The 24,144-nt window shown below is 32.0% G+C and overlaps 1 protein-coding gene across 2 annotated transcripts in view; it reads left to right on the top strand.

The window, feature by feature from the left end:
* The window catches only part of LOC139524785 (uncharacterized), an 85,188-nt gene that overhangs the window by 13,683 nt on the left and 47,361 nt on the right, over positions 1-24,144 (top strand). The window contains exons 2-3 of one of the 2 annotated variants that reach the window (XR_011664859.1): positions 9,336-9,626; positions 12,083-12,541. The exons of the other annotated variant lie outside the window; for it this stretch is intronic. The gene's annotated coding sequence lies outside the window, so the exon portion shown is untranslated. Of the gene's footprint in view, positions 1-9,335; positions 9,627-12,082; positions 12,542-24,144 lie in introns of those variants that run through there. 2 annotated transcript variants of the gene reach the window in all.

Raw genomic sequence — 24,144 nt, 5'->3', positions numbered from 1 at the left:
TTTTTTTCTGGGACGCCTTCCTAAGACGTTCGTAGGAAGGCTTCCTAAGAAGGCGTCCCAGAAAAAAATTAACATAGCCTTGTGGTCATAGGAAGGTGTCCCAGAATAAAATTTAAAAAGCCTTGCCAGACGTAATAATTATTTGGACTACTCATTTATATCATTAAAAAATACACCAAAAGATTCATGTAGTTGAGAAAAATAAATACATACAAAATGTACATGAACATCCAAAAAAAGTGAAAGTTAGTATTAACTCTTTTTGCTTTAAAAATTTACAACTGCATTTAAGTATTGAATGCTTTTTTTTTGTAAATTCATTGAGGTGTAAAAGCGTTGACCAAAGTACTTTTTGTATGAAGCGCGTAAGCGTAAGCACTTCATTCTAAAAATGTGCACACGGTCAACGCTTTTGCAACCCTATGAGGTTACAAAAAGAAACATTCAATACTTATAATTACTTTTTTTAGCTAGGATCATGAAAATACGAATTTTATAACTTTTTTATTCAATTCATCTGTGCACTTTATTGTGGGACCACGTGTTATCATGAATGAAAAGTTTTATTGAGTGATGCAATTGCTTGAGGAATAACATGTGATGTGCAGTTAGCCAATCAGAATAAAGTATTATAATGAAACATATATCAAATGTAATTATAACAAAATACATTATGTTGTAAGAGTTATCTCCCCAAACACTGTTTTTCTTGTGGCCACCTCTCCTTCGTAACCGTAAAAGATTTTATTTTACCAAATTGCTCGTTACATATTTAGGATAAGAATATTCGTTTGAACCATAGCTCTATGGGGACTCCATATGAGAGTTATTCCCCCTTTTTCATTTGATTCAAGCGATATGCATTTTCAGCTGGTAAACCATAACTGATAGAGACCTAAGGTCTTCATGCGGTCATTGGTACTAAAAATGAAAATGAGGTCAATGTCAAAGGTCAAGGTCATATTATAAATTTTGATTTTGGCTTATTTTCACTTCTTTTCAAATACTGTATGACATTTTGACAAATAATTTTTCATAAATTATTAGTTGCGACATGTCCTTACTTGTATATTTTGGTTGAAAGGCTGCGCATACAATAAAAGGGAGTTTTTGTCCATCTTACATTTAAAATTACGCGTCAAGTGGTAGTACTCATTAACCAAACATATTAAAGACCTAGGATATTTTGATTCAAGGTCCATGGTTTGTGACCTTGAAATTGAGGTCAAGGTCATAGGTTAATAGGACGTCATAAAGCCATAGGAACTAACATTTTAAACTGATTTTTCATATTTCAATATAAAAATAGATCTTTTCTAGTGGAAAGACTTCAATTGTTCTCTGAACAATTTGTTTTTAATTTACTTCATATTTTGTGGGAGAAGGGGGTTCAGACTATGTGGTATCAGGTCTGTTTGCGCCCAATACACTTTCGCACCTCGCACGTTCACACCCAAGGTTCGTTCGCACTCTACTTATTCGCGCCCAATTTTAATTCAAATTCAAGTTGAATAATTGGAAAATCATGATTGTTGTTTTAAATTGCTTTGGTGTAAATACTGAATGTATTTATAGCTTGGTATGAGTAAAACATTGAAGATTTTAAAGGAAAAACACAAAAGATAATTGTTTTTAAGCCCTTTGATCTGAAACAACGAAACAATAAAATATAGGAACCAAAATATAGCAATCCACTATTATAACCAAAACATGATAAAATTTATTCAACACACAGAGAAAAAAAAATAGTCAGAATCTCACTTCATTATGAAAGAGGTCAATGAAACAAAGTATAGCAATACACTAACCAAAACATGATTAAGAGTTATTCAACGCTAAATAAAACGTTGACAAAATACCACTTTATTTAGAAAGGATTATTATTATCTTTAACAATACGCTATCCAAAACATGATTAAGATTTGTTCAACACAAAAAAAAATGCTGTCTCACTTTATTTTGAGACAATGACAACAATTATACTTATAAGAAAACACTTGCTTACAGAGTTATTAAACACAAAACCAATTAAGATTAGTTGCGAACATGTAGGGTGTGAAAGTGAAAGGGGGCGAACATGAGTTGGCGCAAACGTGAATGGGCGCGAATGGACCCGGATTCAGCCTATGTACCAGTGAGAAATATAGAAGCCTTTCCACGGGATTTATTTGTACAATTCAGGTAGTCTTGACCTATTCATTTGTCTTAAAAAAAAACCCAGCCAGTTGGCACCTTCACTTCACACACACACATATAGGAATATCAATTATATGCTTACGAGACATGTTGCATTGTTAAACAAATTACGGTATGTGAAAATCAAGACTTGCATAAAAACTATCCCAATATTAGAGACAGTGGCGTCATTTTTCTTCAGAGCTTTCAGCTCTTTGATTATGTAACTGATTACTTTATCAAAAATTAATTGCAATACTTAGGAGATAACTGTATTGTATTTTAAGCTCCGACGGCATCAATTGGGGATTTGATGGTCGCAAATTAAGTTTACTGGCGACGCATTAGCGGAGACAGTAAACGGGTATTTGCGACCATCAAATCCAAAATTGATGCCGTCGGAGCTTAAAATACAATATTGTTATCTCCATTCTAATGAAACTGACAGAAAACAACGTTAAAACATGTATTTAAAATCTGTCATATGCCGTCTGCGCTTGCGCGTACGTCCCATAGCATCAATTATCAATTGATGCCATGTAAGAAAGTGACGTTATCCAATCAAAATGAACGTTACAAACGTTGTTGCATTAGAATTTTCTATTACTTACAATAACATGGTACAAAATTTAAAAAAAGTGATAAGGAAAGTTAAAATTATTATGAGCTCAACATATTAATAGTGGGAATTTACAAAAATATCATTCAAAGAATAGATTCCAAATGTATGTTGACAGTTGTTTTCTAAATTGAAGCTCTTACAGAGATAAAAAAAAATATGGAAATTTGTGTTTTCAAGATAATTGAGTGATGGTAAAATTCTTGTAATAACATGGACCACTACATCAATCACTTTTTAACATTTCAGTCCAATTGCTCCATATATTTCACTTTTTTGCTGTTATACTGACTAAAGTTTGTTGTTTGCTTTTACTCATTACTAACAGGTATATTTGAATATACTGGTAGTTCATTATTTTGTTGGAAATTTCTTCTAAAAAAAGTTCTAATAAACTGTTACGCCGAGCGCAGCTGGATACGACCGCAGAGGTCAAACAATGAACAGCTGGAGCAAAAATGAACACAATATTAAATCATGGTACCGGTCTGAATAAGAATTGTAATTAAATATGTGACACATTAAAGGTTTCTGACACAGATTAAATGTAGACAAAGAACTTGAAATTGGTTATGCGATTACCATTTATTTTCAATTCAAGATTTCTTGGTGTTGTGCAATACAATGTGCTGTTGCGCAATACTTAGTAAATCTGTTTTCAGACTTCATAACATACATGTTTTATGAACTAACAAATCTAAATTGTGACCCCCAATTTTTCCGTGGAAAATTGACATTTTCTTAAATCTTAAGGAGGAAAAAAAAACCTCGAAATGAATCCCAACCTTCTACTTGTGGTATTTAACCTTGTGGTACAATTTCAGGGCAATCACAATACTTATTCACAAGTTATTGACCTGAAATTAGAAAAATGCTTATTTTGTAATTAATTGCTTCGCGAAGAGCAACTGGATACGACCGCAGTGGTTCAACCCTGAACAGTTGGGGCAAAACTGGACACAATGTTCCCTCATGATACGGGTCTGAATTTGGAATGTTATTAAAAAAATGACACATAATAAGTTTTTGACACAAAATCACTGTAGTCAAAGAGCTTAGAATTGGTTGAATATGATTTTAATTTATATCAATTTCTTGCTTTTATGCAATACACTGATGCTTAATACTTAGTAAATCTGTTTTCAGACATAAACAAAGAATCAGCTCTTGGGACACATATTTTTTTCTTTGGAAAATTTACAATTTCTTAAATCTTGAAGAAATATTGCACACACCCCCTTCTTTTTTTCTCAAAAAAATTCTTTCCCTCAAGATATGGTCATCATACCAATCAAAATTACTAATTGAGTTGGCAACCATAAAAACTCATTTAAATTAATCATAACAGTTATAAAATAAAAAAAATACATGAAATAATCACGGCTCAAATTAATATAACTTCATCAGCATTAAAAGTAACTTCTAAAAATAAATTGACAGCTAATCACCTCAAGACAATACACCATTTCCTTATAACAAAACTATTGTAAGAGATTGTAACTTTTAATGCTAAAAAAACTTTCATGACTTTACAGATTTTAAAATCAATGTAAGGAAGATAATTCAAATATAGCATTATAATTATCAAAAATCAAACAAAACAAATTTTATAGCCTTAGAACCAACATTTGGACCAATTTGAAAAAACAACAAACAAACACACAGTTAGATTCAGCATAAAAATATGTTTTCTTATAGCATGAACAATTCTAAAACGTCCCAACATATATAGATTCAAAGCTTTCTCAAAATCAAAATCCAAAAATATTTTCTCTTTTTTATAGTATTAAATATCTAGTCTATTGAATGCTATCCCTTACATAATGCTTAATGGTCCAATATCTATTTCATATAGATCAAAAGACCAATACTTAAGTAATTGTTCATTAACCATTAAATCCTTGTCCCCCCATTCTTGCCCCTAATTCCTAAACAGTTTGAGCCATAACCCACCAAAACCAATTCCTACCATACCTTTGTAGTATGGTAACTTGTGGTATAATTTCGGAGAGATCCATACACTGTTCCACAAGTTATTGTCTGAATACAAGAACAATGTTTTTTTGGCCCCTTTTTCGGCCCCTTAATTCCTGAAATTGTTTGGACCATAACCCCCAAAATCAATCCCATTTCCGGTATTGTAATAACTTCAGCAACACGATAGGTATCACATGTGGAACATGATTGATTACCTTTCAGGAGCACCTGAGATCACCCCAAGTTTTTGGTGGGGTTTATGTTACTCAGTGTTTATTTTCTATGTTGTGTCTGTTTATGTTATGACTTTGAATGTCCCTCTAGTTTCATTTCACTCACTTTTGCAATTTGTTTGTAATCATTTATTGTTTTCAAATACTGAAATTGCCTGTAAGTGTTTTAAGACTGTTCAGATCATTTTCGTTGATGCTTATATGCATTATTTAATATATTTAATATTTAATTGAATAAATGGCAATTATACACGTGACTAATATCGTGTTTAAAAATCAAAAAAAGTATCAACTTGTATTTTCAAAAATGCTTAATCATTTGCATTGCCGACTGTAAGTTACAAAGAATAATTATCACATTAATATTGTTATGTAGTTAATATTTTATATGTTGTTACATGTCTACCAATCCTATGGAAATGGATTTCAATGCTATTAGTGATACTATCTCTAATGCTCATTTAGAGATTGTGTTGATTAATGTACAATGAAATAGAATAGTTCTATGTAGAAGAGTTTTAATCGTTATTTCACTGGATGTGTACTACCATGACCAACACGATACAATATTTGGAAGAGGATCTACTTAATCTGCCAGAGCTTCTGAGATTGAAACAGTTTTTTTGTGGAATTCGTGTTGTTCGGGTTTATTTTTTTATGTGTTTACTGTTGTCTCATTTTCGTCTGTTTCTTTTCATGACATTGTCAGTTTGTTTATCCCAAAGGTATCTTCCGCCTGTCTTTTGCAAGAATTAAAATACCAAGAAACCGAAAGACACGTCTAAGTGATTAATACTATGAACAAGGTTAAAATGTTAACCATTCTCGATCCCTATGTAATACAAAGATTACGTTTAGCAATGAATGTTGCTTATAAGACAAAGCGTCCAAATTTAATCCTTACGATAATAAAATCAACCAACTGATACATCATAATTTAATAGAACGAAATAAAACACATACCAGAACATGGTTTATGTAATTTGAATGCTCATTTCTTGAAGATATAGCCGATCGAACATATAGTTATCTATCAAAATAAACTTGGTGGTTGTTATATAGATGTCATACGATCACGGTTTTTGTGCATCGACAAAATTGCAACCTTGGTGCTTGCTCCTTAAAAACATATGAACAAAACGATCGAACTCAAGGGTAACTTGAAAAATGGGAAATAAAAAAGTCAATAAAACCTAACTTTTGTCAAACGTTAGACCCTATCTTCCAATAGAACCAATGGCCTGATATTTGTCATGGTATAAATAAGGGGACGAATGATTGGTAAAGGGAGAGCTGAATGTAAAATTTTATTCCAGATCAGCCTCATTATCTATGTTTTGATTGTAAGAAAACGACACTTTTCACTCTATCGATTATGGTCTGAAACACAGCAGCTTTTTAAATTGTATTGACTATTGTACATATTGTACATGATATAGGAGAGGGCACTTATGAGCTTTTATTTAACATGAATTGGTTGACTAAGCGGAAGATAGTCGACAGTGGAAGTCTATGCATAGAAACGTTACTAGCATTGCAGTTCTTTAAGTTTTGTTTTAACATGCAGGTATTGTCAATTTCTGATTAAAATATAGAACTCGGATTTCGTTATACTACATACGAGTTCTATAGTTTGATTTAGATTAGGTTATTGGTAGAAATTACAGGATAACAAATTATTAATATTTCCTTTAATTACAAAATGAGACCATCTCCTATAATTTCAAGTTTAAAACTGATAGATCAATGGAAAGTACTATATCCTACAACTAGATAAACCCATTCCCGTTTAAATATGTATATCATATGTATATACCATTCATCATGTTACCAATTTAAATATGATATCTATAATGACAGGGTTTTCGTTTTATTTTTCGTATTAAATTTCATTTGCAATTCAAGGCAATTCTTAATAGATCAATTAATACTATATTTTTCACAATTTCTCCGACAGTTTCGTAAGTCATGTAAAAAATTCACAAGATCATTGATACTATAAAACGCTTCTATACATTGTATATTGTTTTCTATGAAATTTGCGAAGCTCTGATTAGCATTTCATCTAAAAAAGAAAATGCGGTATGAGTGCCAAATAAAAAATCAAATACAAGTCACAATCAATAAAATGTAAGAATATTTGATAATTCAAATTTGAAAGTGTAAATTGGCTCGTATGAATTTGGATGCTAAAAGATGTAAGAAGATGAGATATAAGTGCCAATGAGACAACCATCCATCCAAGTCACAATATGTCAATTTAATCCATCATAGGTCAAAGAAATGCCCATTTTAATCAACAATAATTATAATTAAGAGTTAATCAAGTATTGTAAATATCAATCAATACAAGCCCATGTATAAAAAGTTATCAAAGGTATCAGTATTATGATTTAGAACGCCAGACGCGCGTTTTGTCTACATAAGACTCATCAGTGACGCTCAGATCAAATTATTTATAAAGTCAAACAATCACAACGTTGAAGAGCATATGCATTTAGGATCCAAAATATATAAAAAGTTGTGCCAAATACAGCTAAGATAATCTATGCCTGGGATTATGAAAAGTTTTGTAAACAGGAAACTGATGGAAAAAAATGACTGCATTATAGATATTCATGTCAACACCGAAGTGCTTACTACTGGGCTGGTGATACCCTCAGGGACGAAACGTTCACCAGCAGTGACATTGACCCAGAAAGGGTAACTTTGACTTGGACTTCATGAACAGACATTTTTCAAAATCGCTGACCTCAGATACGATCAGGTGTTTTCGTGGTTTTTATATAAACTGGTCAAACGACTTTCCTCTTTCCATTGCTAGTGACTGAAGGCTGAAAGTTAAAGGATTCTCTTAAAGAAATATTTTACTTATTCATACAACCTGGCAGATTTTTAGACATGAAGTTCCTTTCACCAAAATTTCTCAATGATAATTAAGGCTAATTTAAACGGATATATAAGGTTTAATAAAAAAAAAAAAAAAAAGGTGTTACAATTTGCATAGTGGAAGCATATGATATGTTGATCCTTTCTAGAATATATGATAGCGATACCCATCTGAATCTTAGATGTGTGCTACCATTGTACATATTTTTCTTCAGATAGAAATGAGAATAATATGTTTAAACCCTATTTGACAGATTTGATTGTAATTACGCATGAATTATGATATAAATAATTATCGTAATTTTCGATATTCAAGTCATATAAAAAAGAAGATGTGGTATGATTGCCAATTAGACAACTATCCACAAAAGACCAAAATGACACAGACATTAACAACTATAGGTCACCGTACGGCCTTCAACAATGAGCAAAGCCCATACCGCATAGTCAGCTATAATAGGCCCCGATAAGACAATATAAAACAATTCAAACGAGAAAACTAAAGGCCTTATTTATGTAAAAAAAAACTGAACGAAAAACAAATATGTAACACATAAACAAACTACAACCACTGAATTACAGGCTCCTGACTTGGGACAGGCACATACATAAATAATGTGGCGCGGTTGAACATGTAAGCGGGATCCCAACCCTCCCCCTAACCTGGGACAGTGGTATAACAGTACAACAGTTTATTATAATTATCTTACATGTTAAAATCTAGAAAGTTACAACTTCCATGTTATCTGCTCTTTGGTTGGGTTTTTATCTCTTTGACAAATCTCCCATATCAATTCTCAATTTTATGAAATCGTATCGGAAAAAAATAGTATCGTGTCCTTTTTTATAATTCACTAATGGTATTGGAGTTATGTTCTTTGGGGGAGAATATCAGATCCCAACTCTTTAACATTGTGAATATTCTTCCAAACTTATACACCGCGGTCAGTCGTTGTATTAAAAACATCATCTTCTTTTCCACTTCAGCCAAAATGTAAACCAATGTGTATGATTGGAAATTAGTTGCAAAATACACCTTCAGTTTTAAATATCAACAAATTAAAATGAGCAGTAATTTAAAATAGATTTTCTTTTAAACGTGCATTACAAATATTTGATAGACAGTTAAGACTAAAAATCCTGATAAAATGTCTAATATTTTAATAAAACGAGGATACAACATGAGAGCCATATACCTCATTTCCAAGTGGATCTTTAAACTTTACTATTTTTTAATTCAAGTTAAAGTCAAAGAAGATTTTAATGAAAGTTAATGTCTTGTAACTTTCAGTAACTTTCTTTTTTTCTTTTTTTATAGGTATTTGATCTATTAAAATTATCGTTAATATTTTTCGTTTAGTTTGGATCTCAAATCGCATACTGCTACCTATTTATATATTTTTGTCAGTAGTAATGCCAGGAGGTCAATCTTAATTTTGCAGATACGTATCTATTATGTGAGAACAATAACAGACCCAGGTTGGAGTGTTGTCCGGAATGTTCCATTCAAATTATACAGGCGACGTACGGAAGAACAAATATTACGGTGTGTCCGGACGACAGTTTGTCTAGATTTACAGGAAATTGTACTGATCCTGCACTCACTGAAGTGAGAAGCAAATGTGACGGAAGAAAGTCATGTCAGCCAATATCTAAAAACGACTTTTACGGTGCAGATCCTTGTCCACGTGTACATAAATACCTAAACGTTACGTATAACTGCATGCAAACAGGTATGATGTTTATGAATAATTATATGCGTATAATAATGATATTTTTAAAATACATGTTTTTCTGAGGATACACTGGTAACTGATTTTTCATCCCCGATACAGTAGCTAGATGCCGTGGATCCACATGAATCAGTAGTTATATTCTCCTTTTTTATATATTAAAAATACGACTTCGTTGTGTGATGGTGGAGCTTAGATCGACAACAGATAGTCAAGTATGCAATTCCCTTCTGAGTATGAGTTTAAAGATTTTTATAAATTTTGCAGAATCATTGCCTCCCTAGCCTCTATCTAGAAACATTACGTTTTGATGTGAGGATGTTATAATTAACTACCAGGATAACAAAGCTTCGAACTATGAGAACTTGCAGTAACCAAAAACTATAGTTTTATTCTCCGGCAATATATTTCTCGTGTTTCTTTATTATTTACAACTGGTAAAATTGGAAAATTATTTGTATGAATAACAAGATCATATATTCGTTACAAAAATACCTATCGTTAAGTTGCGTTGATTCATTCACGTGACGTGCTGTTTGTGGTGTCCTATGTTGTCTTTAATGGGAGATGTCCGTTGTCATTCTGTGGATTACATATTATAATATACTTATATGATATTCATAAATGCATTTTTCTGTAGTGAGGGTTTTTGTGTTTGTTTGTACTATTTTCCTGTCACGTAATTTTGTAATTTAAACAAAATTTTTAAATATTGTCATATAATGGGAAGTCTAGCCATTAAAAAAGGCTCAACCAACCATTTGTTCTTAAAATATCTGTTATCGAATAGTCTGTTTATAGGTATGTTGCCGTTTGTTTTTGTTGCAGGTCAGTGTTTCTGTTGTTCCGTAGTTTCCCCCTTATAATTGACGTGTTTCCCTTGGTTTTAGTTTATAACTCGGATTTGTTTTCTCTTAATCGATTAATGAATTTTGAACAAGGTAAACTTCTGTTGCCTTATTTCTATAGCTATGTATCAAATGACCAAAGAGGTAAGCATACCTTTTTCTGTTCGGTCCTTTTTTTCTTTGACTATTTAATTTTTCATGAATCGCGTATAACTGTTGCTCATTATGGTATATAATATATTTTCACTTTGAATCAATTTAACGAAGTCCCAGATCTCATACATTAAAGTCTTACTTGAACTTTTGTGTCCATTTTCATGCAAACACCGTTAAGGCAATAATGTTATAAAATTGTAAACTTAATGCAACCATTAATTATTTTTGCAATCCAAAACACATTAATACTGGGAATTCGTTAATAAGTATTGATTATTCAATAGCTTCTGGTGAGGTATAAACGTAAATCCGACCTCCCTTATTTTGTGGGTACTGACAAAAAAATAAAGTTAATAATGATACATTAAACATTTTCAAAACTGAAATTCTATTATCTTATCATTACATGGCAACATTTTGTGTATTGTTCGCAATAAACCGACTGCAAAAATCAATACTTAGTTATCATTTATTTAATTTCTACATTATATAAACAACACTACGGGTGCCAAATTTTTTTGCGTCGTTAAATTGTGTAAAAAAGGTAACTGTTGCATTTCCTTAAGTTTTTTGTATCATTTAATTTTTCATTGTCTATGAAGCATCTGAAAAGTAAAATCACAAATTTGCTGAACTCCGTAGAAAAGTTAAAACGAAAAATGGCAAAACCAAAACCTCAAACACACCGAACGAATGACTTGGTACAGGCATTTTCTTATGTAAAAAATGGTGGATTAAACCTGTTTTTATAGCCAGCTTATCTTCTCACTTGTAACACCGGTTTTGATTGGATTTGCAGTGATCACTGTTAAGTTTTGTTTACGTTTTGTAGAGTTTGTTGTGTCGTCATTTATTTTCTTTTCGCCATGGGATATTTATTTTTTTGTGGTGTGGTGTTTTCCCTATGCAGTATGTAGCATTTCATATACACATCAATCGAATGTCTTACGTTAAAATTGTATGAGTTGTATGTCATGGAAAATTGAAAAGAAGAAAACTATGTTTGAAAGTCCTTTTTTTTCCACGCAATAATGAACATCAGTATTAAGCATTCATCATCGGATATTTGCAACAAAAAAATCGAAAAAATATAATTTTTAGAGCGCTAAAAGAACATAAGAACCATTTATGATCAATTTCTCAGTTTAATATTTACGCTTGCTAGATGCAAGGACATTAATAATGATTTGATGTTTTTTAATAAGCTAAAGCAAGTAACACAAATCGAAGTGGAATCATCTTTGATAGAAAAAAATGTTTCTTTATTATAAAAATCAATATAATTGCAACTAAATAGTTAGTCCAAATGAAAATGTATATAAATAAAATTTAATTTCGAAATGCTCTTAAAGTCATTTAATTTTGTACATTTTTCTTCAACCAGTTTCACATCTTTGTGATAATCATGGGTGAATATAAATGTAGACTATAACATTATACATATTATTTCAGAAAAGACAACAGCTAACATTGATCTGACAACGCCTGATACTAAAACAGACCCTTTGGCATATACAGAAACTACATCAGAAAAGACAACAGTTAACATTGATCTTGCAACGCCTGATTTTGATACAGACCCATTGTCATGTCGCTGTCCTTGTTCACTAGTTGGACCAAACAAATGGGGATATTTACGCCATCTAAATTTGTCTTTGACACAATTAGAGGGGATCTTGAAACCTGATTTAGATATATTACAGAAATTGATTGCGATAAACAAGACAAATACTACAATGAATTTACGTACCAAATATTCTTCAGCAGACGATCGTATTTCCGCCGTTTCTATTGGCTATGTAGGAGCTATAATTATAAGTCTTGTTCTTGGCGTTTTTGTTGTCATGGATTTGATTGGATTTTTTCGCTGAAATTATTTTGTAATAGAAAGATTGTAAAGATGTTTGTCTAGTTGTAGTTTGTCGTTTTTCAATTACTTTTGAGTTTTGATTGTACTTTGGAATCGTCAACCTCTTTTTTGTCAACTATTTCTTTTGTGAAGACATATGCAAATTGTCCTTGTAGAATTTGTGCCTTTTCCTTGCTGTCGTTTATAAGGTGTCCTTGTTTCATTAGTGGTAGAAACACCTATGTTATCCTGCTTCCATGATTTAATTTATTTCCAAAAAGGTTTTGGTTTGTTTTAATTATTTCTTTAATGATGTTGTTAACGTAATTACTAGTATGCTTTGATTTCCTGATTTATCTTTCACATGTTCTTTCCGGTAATTGCGGTAGTTTATCCATGATTTTGATCTTTTGGCTTGATTATAAAAAATATTTCTTTAGCATTGCTAGTTTTTGTGGGTTATCGATGTCAGTTTGTTGTTCAGCTTGACTTGGATGGTATGTTTTTGTATAGGTTGGCAAATAGATATTTCTTAAATATTAGGCATGCTTCTAAGACATTTTAATTGATTTTGATGCTATTGCTTATTTGTGTTGATAGTGAGTATATATAGGCATAGTAGTGCATTGACTTGACATATCAACGATACGTAAAGTCAATACACTATTATTGTCTTTATAGTGCAATCTACACAAATAAGGAATAGCATCAAAATCAATTAAAATGTCTTTATACTACAATCTACATAAAACGTTTTAATTGTTGTTTAATGTGTGCATGTTATTATTTGATTTAATATTAGGAAACTTACTCCTTTTATATAAAGACATCAGAAGAAGGCGGAGAAATAACAACATGATGGAATGTACATTACCTGTTGAAATTCGCATCGATGGTGAACTAAAATATCTACAATCAGCATAAAACATAATGATTTATAGTTTGCAGACCAAAAATATCAAAAAGTGAAATATTTTTTTTTTTAAGTTTGAGACGTTGTATACATGTCGTTGTATGAATAATTAATTATAATTTCGGAAACTTCTATTTAATATTCATGAGGAAAAGTGATATCATGTCATTGACTGTATATGACATAAAAATATACGGTCAACGCATTTTGACTACTCAAATAGAATGAGTGCAGTATAAATATAGATTCTTATTTTGATATCACAATTGTTAAAACTATTTGATCAACTAATACGAAAAAAACGTGTATATCCCTATAGCTAAGAATTAAATTATCAACGAAACACATAACAGTTGAAAGGAGGGGAATAGATCGTTACCCTTGGATAGCGAATATGCCAATGAAAAAGCATAACATTTTCGCGAGAGAAAAAAATGGTAGCTAGTTTTCTTGGATCACGTATAGTTTAAAAAGTGATCATGATGTAATAGTTATTCTTCACTTAGTTAGATAAATGAACCACCATGTTAAATATATAGAACTTTAACAGTGTCCCAGATCGTACTTTACGGGAACTATTGTGGCAAAGTTTTACTTTAAGACAATGCAATTATCAATTATTCAATGAATAACGTTATTATCCTGTATACCTGAATAGTGAGCGAATGTATGTAAATATTCACTACTTAAGATTAATTAACGATCAACTTCTCAGATAAATCTTTACGCTAGATGGAAGGACTTGAAAAACAATTTGATGTATAAAACACTACAACAAATAATACCAAACCGTTCACAATTATCTTTGATAGTTAAAATATAAATATAGAAACAAATATTTCTCAACTATGAAATCGATATAATTGCACTTAACTTCGATTGCTTTTTAACTATTTGTCCAGAGGAGGAGGCATACATTTTATATTTTAGAAATGACCACAGATAAGACAACAGCTAAAATTAATCATACAACGCCTGGTACTGATTTTGACCCTTTGACATGCCGCTGTCCTTGCTCTGTAGTAGGACCAAAACAAATGGGGATATTTACGTAATCTACATTTGTCTTTGGCACAATTAGAGGAGATATTGAAACCTGATTTAGATATATTGCAGAAACTTATTGCGATAAACAAGACAAACACTACAATGAATTTGCGTACCAAATATTCTGCAGCAGACGATCGTTTTTCCGCCGTTTCTATTGGCTATGTAGGAGCTATAATTATATGTCTTGTTCTTGGCGTTGACAGAAATTACAACACAAGAGACATCAGCTAACATTGATCCGACTACGCCTGGTACTAATATTGACCCTTTGTCATGCCGCTGTCCTTGCTCTCTAGTTGGACCGAACAAATGGGGATATTTACGTAATCTACATTTGTCTTTGGCACAATTAGAGGAGATACTGAAACCTGTTTTAAATAAATTACAGAAACTTATTGCGATAAACAAGACAAATACTATAATGAATTTACGTACCAAATATTCTGCAACAGAAGATCGTGGAGCTACAATTATATGTCTGTTCTTGCTTTTTTTGCAGTCATTGATTTAAAAGATTTTTGTCGCTAAATTCTCACGTAATAGAAAAGATTGCAAAGATATTCGATTATTCGCATTTTTTTTAAACTACTTGTTAGTTTTGAATGTCCGTTTTGTATCGTCAGACCTTTTTTGTCAACTATCTCCTGAAGATAAGATAACGTTTTGAAGCCTTCATTGTAATTTTTCATGTATATTTAAATGGTACAATAAAGTTTATTTTTGTAATGCTTGAATTTAAAAATTACAAAATGAGATAAATGTTTTTATAAAATGTTATTCATCTGTTCAAAACACAAATGCTTTTGTTCATCAGTATTCAAAGTCTTAAAAATTAACGATCTTTGTACCTCGATTCACTACTGTTGTGTCTAATTTCTGATCTGTGATGGTTATTCGTTTCAACACCTAATTCAACTAACATGTAAATGGTATAGATCCTGGTTTCTTCGTTTCACACCCAAACTCCGGGCGGAAGAATACACAGGGATGATTATATAATAATAATATGGTCAAACCTTGGGAAGTCAATGTATTGGGTGGAGACAACTAGGCAACACGAACGGGTAAAAGATTTTTAATTCCTTATTTAAGAATAGAGAATCATTGTATACTTAGTAGTATTTTTAAGCTATTTCGGCTTAACTTGTGAATGGAACGGGGAATGTTAGTTGGAAAGTTCCTCTTTTAATTTTTCTAGAAAAAGGCAATAATCATGCAGGTACAAGAAATGCAGGATAAGTTGGCTCGAAATAGTCATCATTTGTTTTTTGGTCGCGTTTGTTTCAGTTTCGTAAAGAACAATGGCATTTAAGAGTTTGATTTTTGGTGTTTTAATGCCACTTTTAAACACCGCTTTTGGAATATATCTGGGAGGCCAGTTTTTATTGGTGGAGGAAGCCAGAGTGTCCGGAGAAAACCACTGACCTTCGATAGAAAAACTGGTCAATTAAGATTGGAGTCGGTGCATCCGCACGAGCGGGGTTCGAACTCACAACCTCAGTGTTGACTGGCTAGTGATTACAGTAATACCTACTTAGACCACTCGTTCACCGAGAACCCCTAATGAGTTTGAAAAAACTTTGATGCAAACAAACTTGATTTTTTAAAGGAGAGTTATCATCTCTCCAAGTAGATGCCTACGACATGATTTGTATATAAATAAAGAAATGATGTATGATTTCCAATGAGACAACTATCCACGAAAAGTTCAAATGAAGTGGATGAAAGCAATTATAGGCAACAGTAGGGCCTTCAACAATGAAAGATGATTCAAATTTAGTTTATTACTTTTGTTAGGACTTTCAAGAACAAGAATCGAGTTACTTCAAGTTATATTTGCCAAACATAGTACTTATTCTGTTGTTCTTATAAAAAAGAAGATGTGGTATGATTGCCAATGAGACAACTATCCACAGACCAAAATGACACAGACATTAACAACTATAGGTCACCGTACGGCCTTCAACAATGAGCAAAGCCCATACCGCACAGTGAGCTATAAAAGGCCCCGATAAGACAATGTAAAACAATTCAAACGAGAAAACCAACGGCCTTATTTATGTAAAAAAAAAATGAACGAAACACAAATATGTAACACATAAACAAACGACAACCACTGAATTACAGGCTCCTGACTTGGGACAGGCACATACATAAATAATGTGGCGGGTTAAACATGTTAGCGGGATCCCAACCCTCCCTCCCATCCCTCCCTCTAACCTGGGACAGTGGTATAACAGTACAACATAACAACGAACTATAAAAATCAGTTGACAAAAATACAAGTGGACGTGGCCCGGTACTTATACATTCCGACACAAAAAGACACAATGTACAGATCTGAGAGTACTCGCAGTTATCTGACAGCTATACTAGTTCAAAGCCACTAACAACTAATAAAAAAAATCACGCAACTAAGACTAAAATATCAATCCGTACACATCCAATATCCAATGGATTTAGTGTAAGGACGTAATAAACAGCCAGAGAAAAACATGACCTTGTGCAATGCCAAGCTACAGGTATCGACAGATTGTAGATCCATGAATATGTATATACATATAACACACTAGGAATATTTAGTTAGATTTTAATTTACTGATAACAAAATCAATATTCATACCAATAAAAACAATATTCAATGATCTAATTACAGTGTTGAATAGGTAACCTTTAAGAATAAGTTTATTTAAAGGAGCGACAAGTTTTACATGGATCATTTCTAAATTTCCTGGCACGGTTAACAACATTTCCGTAAAAATGAGGATGTGCTATCCCGTTTGAAATAAGTTTTCTACAGGTACAACCAAACTTCAAAACCAAATCTTTATATCTATGGAAAAATTTAGTAAACGTTTTAAGTAATTTATGGTAACAATATCCCTGGTTTAATAATTTACCAGTAATACATAGGTTGCGTTCGTTAAAATCAAAAACGTCACAACAGACACGGGCATAGCGAACAAGTTGTGAAATATAAACACCGTAAGATGGTGCCAAAGGAGCATCACCATCTAAAAATGGAAAATTAACAATAGGGAACGAAAAATCGTCTCTTTTGTCGTAAATTTTAGTGTGGAGTTTCCCGTTTAAAACCGAAATATCTAAATCCAGGAAAGAACAGTTATTACCGAATAAATTTGATTTATTTAAAGTAAGTTCCTTGGGGTAACTCCGCAGTATATTGAGAAAATTCTTGATTATTTAACGAAAATATATCATCAAGATAACGGTAAGTGTTGTTGAATTTATCAATTAAATGCAATTTCGACGGGTCTTTACTGAGTTTAGTCGTAAACTGTGATTCGTAACAGTACAAAAACAAGTCTGCTATTAAAGGGGCACAATTAGTGCCCATGGGGATACCTACAACCTGTCGATAAACTTTGTTGCCGAAACGTACATAAATGTTATCAAGGAGAAAATTAATAGCTTCAATCATCTCATCACACCTCCAATAAGTATATCTATCATATTTACCTTTCTCATTAGAGAAGAAGGCTTTAAATGAGTTGCAGCAAATATATCTACATTCAGCTTTTCCAAACTACCATTTAATCAAATAGGAAAACTTTTGTTTGATAAGATAGTGTGGAATTGTAGTGTAAAGAGTAGAAAAATCTAAACTTTGAACAGAATCAAAAGGACCATCATAAGCACGTAATTTATCTAAAACATCCAAAGAATTTTTTACACTCCAAAAATGGTTTATACCACTATGTTCATATATTTTATTACAATAGTTTATGATAAGCTCTTTAATAGTAGTTAATGAACTAGTCAAGAGCACTGAAAGATTAGTTGTAGAACACTTACTAGAGGCCGAGATGAAACGATATTTAAATGGTTTTTTGTGTAGTTTAGGTAGCCAATACATAGTAGGGACCTTCAAATGTTCAGTAGAAGTCTTAAGCTTTGATGTGGTTGTGATATGCTTGTTTACTATATGACTCTCTGTGGAGCGGATGGACTTGAATGTAGATGAATTTAAAAATTTCATTCTTAAGAACGTCCGTGTAGTATTTACGGCATACCACCACCACATTGTTGGCTGCTTTGTCGGCCGGTACAAACACAAACCGCTTTGAAAGTATTTGAAGTTTATTTCTTATTCTGGAAATAGGTGTATTATGTACTCTATTATTTACTTCTAAATTATTTTCAAAATGTGATATTCTCTTATCTACCACATTCATACATTTATTTAAATAAAAATCAAGAGATTTTTTATCAGATTTTTCCCGTTTACATCATTTTTTACAAAACGAGGAAAGAGCATCTTTGGTGACTTGACAACACTCTTTCCAATCTATTTTAGATGGAGGACGATATTTTGGTCCTTTTTCAAAAAGTTTTTAACCTCTCTGTCCTGGACGATATTGAGGTCCCCTGTAATAACATGGCCATAGGGAACATATCTAAACTTCGACGATTCACAGTTTCAAGTTAAGGGAGTATTACTATCTATATTCACGTCTGATGTAACCGACGTATAATTAAAAATTAAACTTCTGCTGGTTTTTTTGTATGTGTATGAAATTATAGGTGGTTCTATATTATCAAAATAGGGAGGTATAAAGTTTTGAACGGTAGAGTCATTAAATATACTAGATAAGTTATTAAAATCAATGCCTCTGCTAATATATTTAATTTTCAAAAAATGACGTTTATGATCTTCAGGTTTGTCGATACGCGGGAACAGCCCATGATGGCAAAAAGCTGTAATTATAAGAGAATATTCAAACAGTGGGCTGAAGAATGAGATGGTGTCACACTCTTTGAAAATATCGTGTAATTTACTAATTGGTATTTGACCCAGTTTACATAATAATTGATGCCTACCATTATTTTTAAATATAGATAGGAGATCATCAGGTGTATAATTTATACGATGTTTAACTCGTTGATTTCGATTGATACGTTTCCCATGAGACCTTTTATTTCGTTGTTTTTTATCCATAATATTCATGATATCAATAGAGGAAGTAGTAGATATGTTCCCTTGTCCAAGTATATTGTCATTTAGACCCAGAGGTTAAGCTGTTTGAAGTCGTTTAATCCAAGACAGTTCGATAATTTTACGGGAATCTTCAAATTGTTTATGCGACTGCCCTTGTTGTTTCTGGACCGTTTCGAGCGGTTGAAATCTAATAAATTTAATATTGTGGTTGTGTTTACCTAAATGTTGATAAAAGAGGGACGAAAGATACCAAAGGGACAGTCAAACTCATAAATCTAAAACAAACTGACAACGCCATGGCTAAAAATGAACAAGACAAACAGAAAAACAATAGTACACATGACACAACATAGAAAACTAAAGAATAAACAACACGAACAATAAATTATGCTTTTGAATTTCTTGGGTTGTAGGTTTCATTTCTGTAAATACAGACAATGCAATTTTCCATAGTATTTCAGTTTGTCGCTAAAACTGCTACACATTTGCTATGAAGTTTTGTAAAACATTATATCCTAAAATGGAAAGTTGATATACACTAATATCTTATTCAAAGGTCAAAACATAGGATTGTGCGGCATATTTTCAACATTCATATGCCCTGAAGTTGTTAGCGTTTAAACTTATACTAAATATGTACTACCCCTACCTTTACGTTCAACTTACTTCAGAATTCGTTTTTCACCAGTACCAAGTTATATCTCTATGAGATGAAATATAGAGATTATATCTGGGAACCAGTACGTTATCAAATTACCATATCTATGAATATTATATATATTCCCAAAAGAGGCGTGGTTTGAGAAAAAGCTGTTTTTACAAAGTGTAACGCATGAACGCAAATAAAAAATGTGTGTTAAATGAAGTCTGCCTTCTGTGGGCGACGATTTTGTAAATGCTCTATTCAGTAACTGACCATTGGGCTTGATCTATTGTGTTTAGTAAGAAAATTCTAACAGTGAAGTTGGCTCCATTATTTGCACATGCCTTCGATTTATCTAGATTAATTAAGCACTAATATATTAAATGTTTATTCAAACAACTTCCATTAAACATAAACAAATACCAGTAAGATAAACAATTATAGTTTTTAACGCTTATCTTAATAAATAGTATGCGTCATAAGTATATGCAAATCAATTAAAAATGCGTTAGTAGTTCATTTAAAAATGAGTGTTTGTCAATAGTATTGACAATTCGAAAGATAACTGCAATATCAGGTTAAATGTTCATGCATTTTACCTACGAATCATCAAACAAATAGATAGTCACTGATCTTACTGGTGTTCTAAGTACTAACGGAAAAAATGTTGCATTTTTTTTATTTTTGTCTTTTGATATATTTGTTGGATCAAACTGTTAGTATAGATTTGTTATTATTTTAAAACTAAGGTGGAGACAAAAACGGTTGGAAAATGATTAATTAAGTAATTTAATCGTGATCTGAACTAACCTGAAGTTGCCTTTATTGCAGGTTAGTTTTATATTGACTGCTAATTAGTAGGGTTCAAATCAACAAATTAGATCGATTTGCCTTAACGGAATAACACACGGCTATATTTTATATCATTTGAAAGAGGAGAACAAATCTCTTCGAAATACCGTTGTCGTCGTTGTCTGCCGTGGTCACATTGTTTTTAAATCAGGGTCAAAGGTCAGAGCAAAAATTCAAGAAAAATGCAGTCACTATTAGATAGCTTATTTCTCCTACATATATGCGTTTGGAGTAAAATAAAAGCAACTCATTTATAGAAAAATATTTTGTGTATCTACATTTAGAACTTATTTTATATTTTTATCGCCAAAAATGACTTTAGATTGACATTGTTTGCATATAGGATGCAAATTTTAAATTTTTCAAACAGCTGTTGAATACTATATTTCAATTTCTATATTGGAACTTTTTATATTCAATTCATTACAGGTAGGATCTAGAAATGTTTTTTAGATCTCAATTTTAATAATTTGTCGAAAACAAAATGTGTTTTTCACGTCAATTTCTAGGTAAATATAAAACTTCTGTTATTGGGTGTGAACGAGTATATATATAAATGATTTGTTTCGAAATGCGTACAACATTAACGTCGAACTTAGTTGAATATAAAGCTGTTTGTATAGTTTTGCTTTACAGATGTAAAAGTTACTGCAAACGGAGAAAAGAGGGGTTAAAGTTATGAAAACAAACCATCTATTAGAAACAGGTAAAACACCCCATCCTAAGATGACTAAATGAGAAACAATAAGCTATAATGTTTACAAGTATTCCAAAATGTATTTTACAAACAAGTGCAATCAATAAATGCATGAGAAACCGAAGGGACATTAAAAACTTATAAAATGAAGACAAGCTGACAACACTGAACAGTATAGAAAAAACACGAAAAAAAAGAACATTTTTGATCGAAACTTGTATTACCTACTACGTTTTATAGTCTAGTTTAAGCCCACCAATCATGTCAAGGTCAAAGACCATATGGCAGGTTTTTTTGGGTGTTTTTTTTTTACATATCTTTCCTCACTAGATAGACTGTTACTATATTTCCCACTATTTCAAAATTGAGTAAATGTTTTATTTATTGTTTAGAAAATATTATGGACTATGTAATTTTCATTCGATAGCTAAGAATGATTCATAAGGTACACACAGAAAAATGAAAACTTATACATCGTCATCTTCGTCGTCATCAATGTTTTTAACTACAACCAGACGAGTATTTAGTTTGACATGGGCATACATCTGTACATGATAGATTTTGTTCGAATCAAATGCAACCCTTTGAAAACACAGATATACCCTTACAAGTACAAACTAAATCTTGCAGAAATTCCTATGACATCTGACCGTCGAAATAGACAGGAACAAGTCATTCTTCTTTTCCAATCCGAACTGGAGACAAGAATGTTAGGGTAGTTTTGCTATATGGGAATACATCAAATTTATGTCTGGAGTGAAACTCGTATTACATATTATTGAAAAGTAGATTGACAAGGAGAAAGATTGACAAAGAAGACAGTTTAAATTGTATCCAATTTTACGCTCAATTTGTTTAGGTCATAATGATCTATTTTGAGTTTTGAATTGAGATCATTCAATCAAAAACAACAAGATCACCTTGAGCTGCATCGATTCATCGATGTCACAATAGAAATGTTTGACAAATTGGTGAAATCATCTGGGTTTTCCTTCAAGACTAAAAAACAGATCTTAAATAGGGTTGACGTTGTATCGCATCATGTTAAAGCTTGTGCGGCTGGTAGAATGATACAGATGGCAAACCCCAAGACTTTTACATATTTTGTTCACATGTATATAGCGGCGTAAATCTTGTATACAAGCTATAGTGCCTATTTGAAACCATAGCTCATGCGTATGTTGTATGGAGGGGAAGTAATGAACGCATAAGATCAGAACATCTGTATCTTGTGACTATATTATTATCCTACACTTGATTCCTTCTACATCAAAATCTACGTGACTTCCTCATGTATCATACTGATAATAACTGTTGATCTACCATGATGCTGAACAATTGATTCGCCAAGAAATCTGATTAAGGCCTGCTGGTTCTCAATGACTCACATAATTTTTTCCAGTCAGGAATTTGAAGACCTTCTATTTATGACCTGAAACACTTTTACAGACGAACAAGTAAAATAACTTTAGATGTGTCTGCTACTGTAAGATTTATAGACAGAATGGTGGTACAATATTTTGTAATCATAAGTACGAAGATGGTCTAGGTCTGAAGCATCATGCAATATACTAAAATAAACTTGATCTTTCCGTTCTCCCATAGCCTCGATAAAGGTTTTGTTCGTGCTAATTCCTCGCATATTAATCAGCAATTCAGTAGAAGAACTCTGACATATAACACACTTATCCCATTGTGTTTAATCCCTACCTCGTTTAAGGCTTGGTGGGTATAGTTTAACAGGACTATGAATGGGTGCCATATTCCGGGTCTGAAACGTGACCGAAGGATTTGAGTTGTATATTACAATTATAACAAAACTATCAATTAAAAAAAAAACAATTAAATTTATAAAAACCAACAAACAAAATGGTTCCTACAACAAAACAACGATCTTCAAACGAACTGGACTATTCAAACATACAAATCGACCATACAACAAGCAAAAAAGAGAAATGAAGTTATTGGCAGTTTTTCTAGTTAATGACCTGATAGTGTAAGCTACAAAAACGATTAACGGCACGAGAAAAGGCGTGTTTGAATCAAGGCAGAATATAATGCTTTAAATTGCTATTTTGTTCTCACTGATTAACATTACACGAAAGATATTTGGCACACATATAAACCATGTCTTATTGATGTGACCAGAGTAACAATCCCGTGAAAGTAACACGCAATAAATTTTCTTTGGTTCAAAATGTGGTAAATTTCAGCTAAAAAAATAGTCTTACTACAATCATGAAATACTTATACTTAAATAAAATACATCTTTACAGCCTTCGTTTTATGACAAATTTAATGTTTAAGCTAAATGACAAGTATCATTTGAACAAATAACGCAGAAAACAATAATTTTATGTTTCGTGTTGAAGATTGCCTGTATGATGAGGTATCTTTGGGTACCATTAGAAACCTCAAAATTTTGAAAAACGTGACCATGGGAGCTTACGACGACATTCATGATTGGAAAATATAATGATTTTCCAATAGTTTGCATATAAATATAGCCGTGTGTTATCCGTTAACTTAAACCCGTTAACTAGACTACTT

This window comes from Mytilus edulis, chromosome 5 (assembly GCF_963676685.1).
Source record: "Mytilus edulis chromosome 5, xbMytEdul2.2, whole genome shotgun sequence".
Taxonomy (NCBI): domain Eukaryota; kingdom Metazoa; phylum Mollusca; class Bivalvia; order Mytilida; family Mytilidae; genus Mytilus; species Mytilus edulis.
Note: the sequence above shows the minus strand (reverse complement) of the source record. Positions and strands in the feature narration are given on the sequence as shown.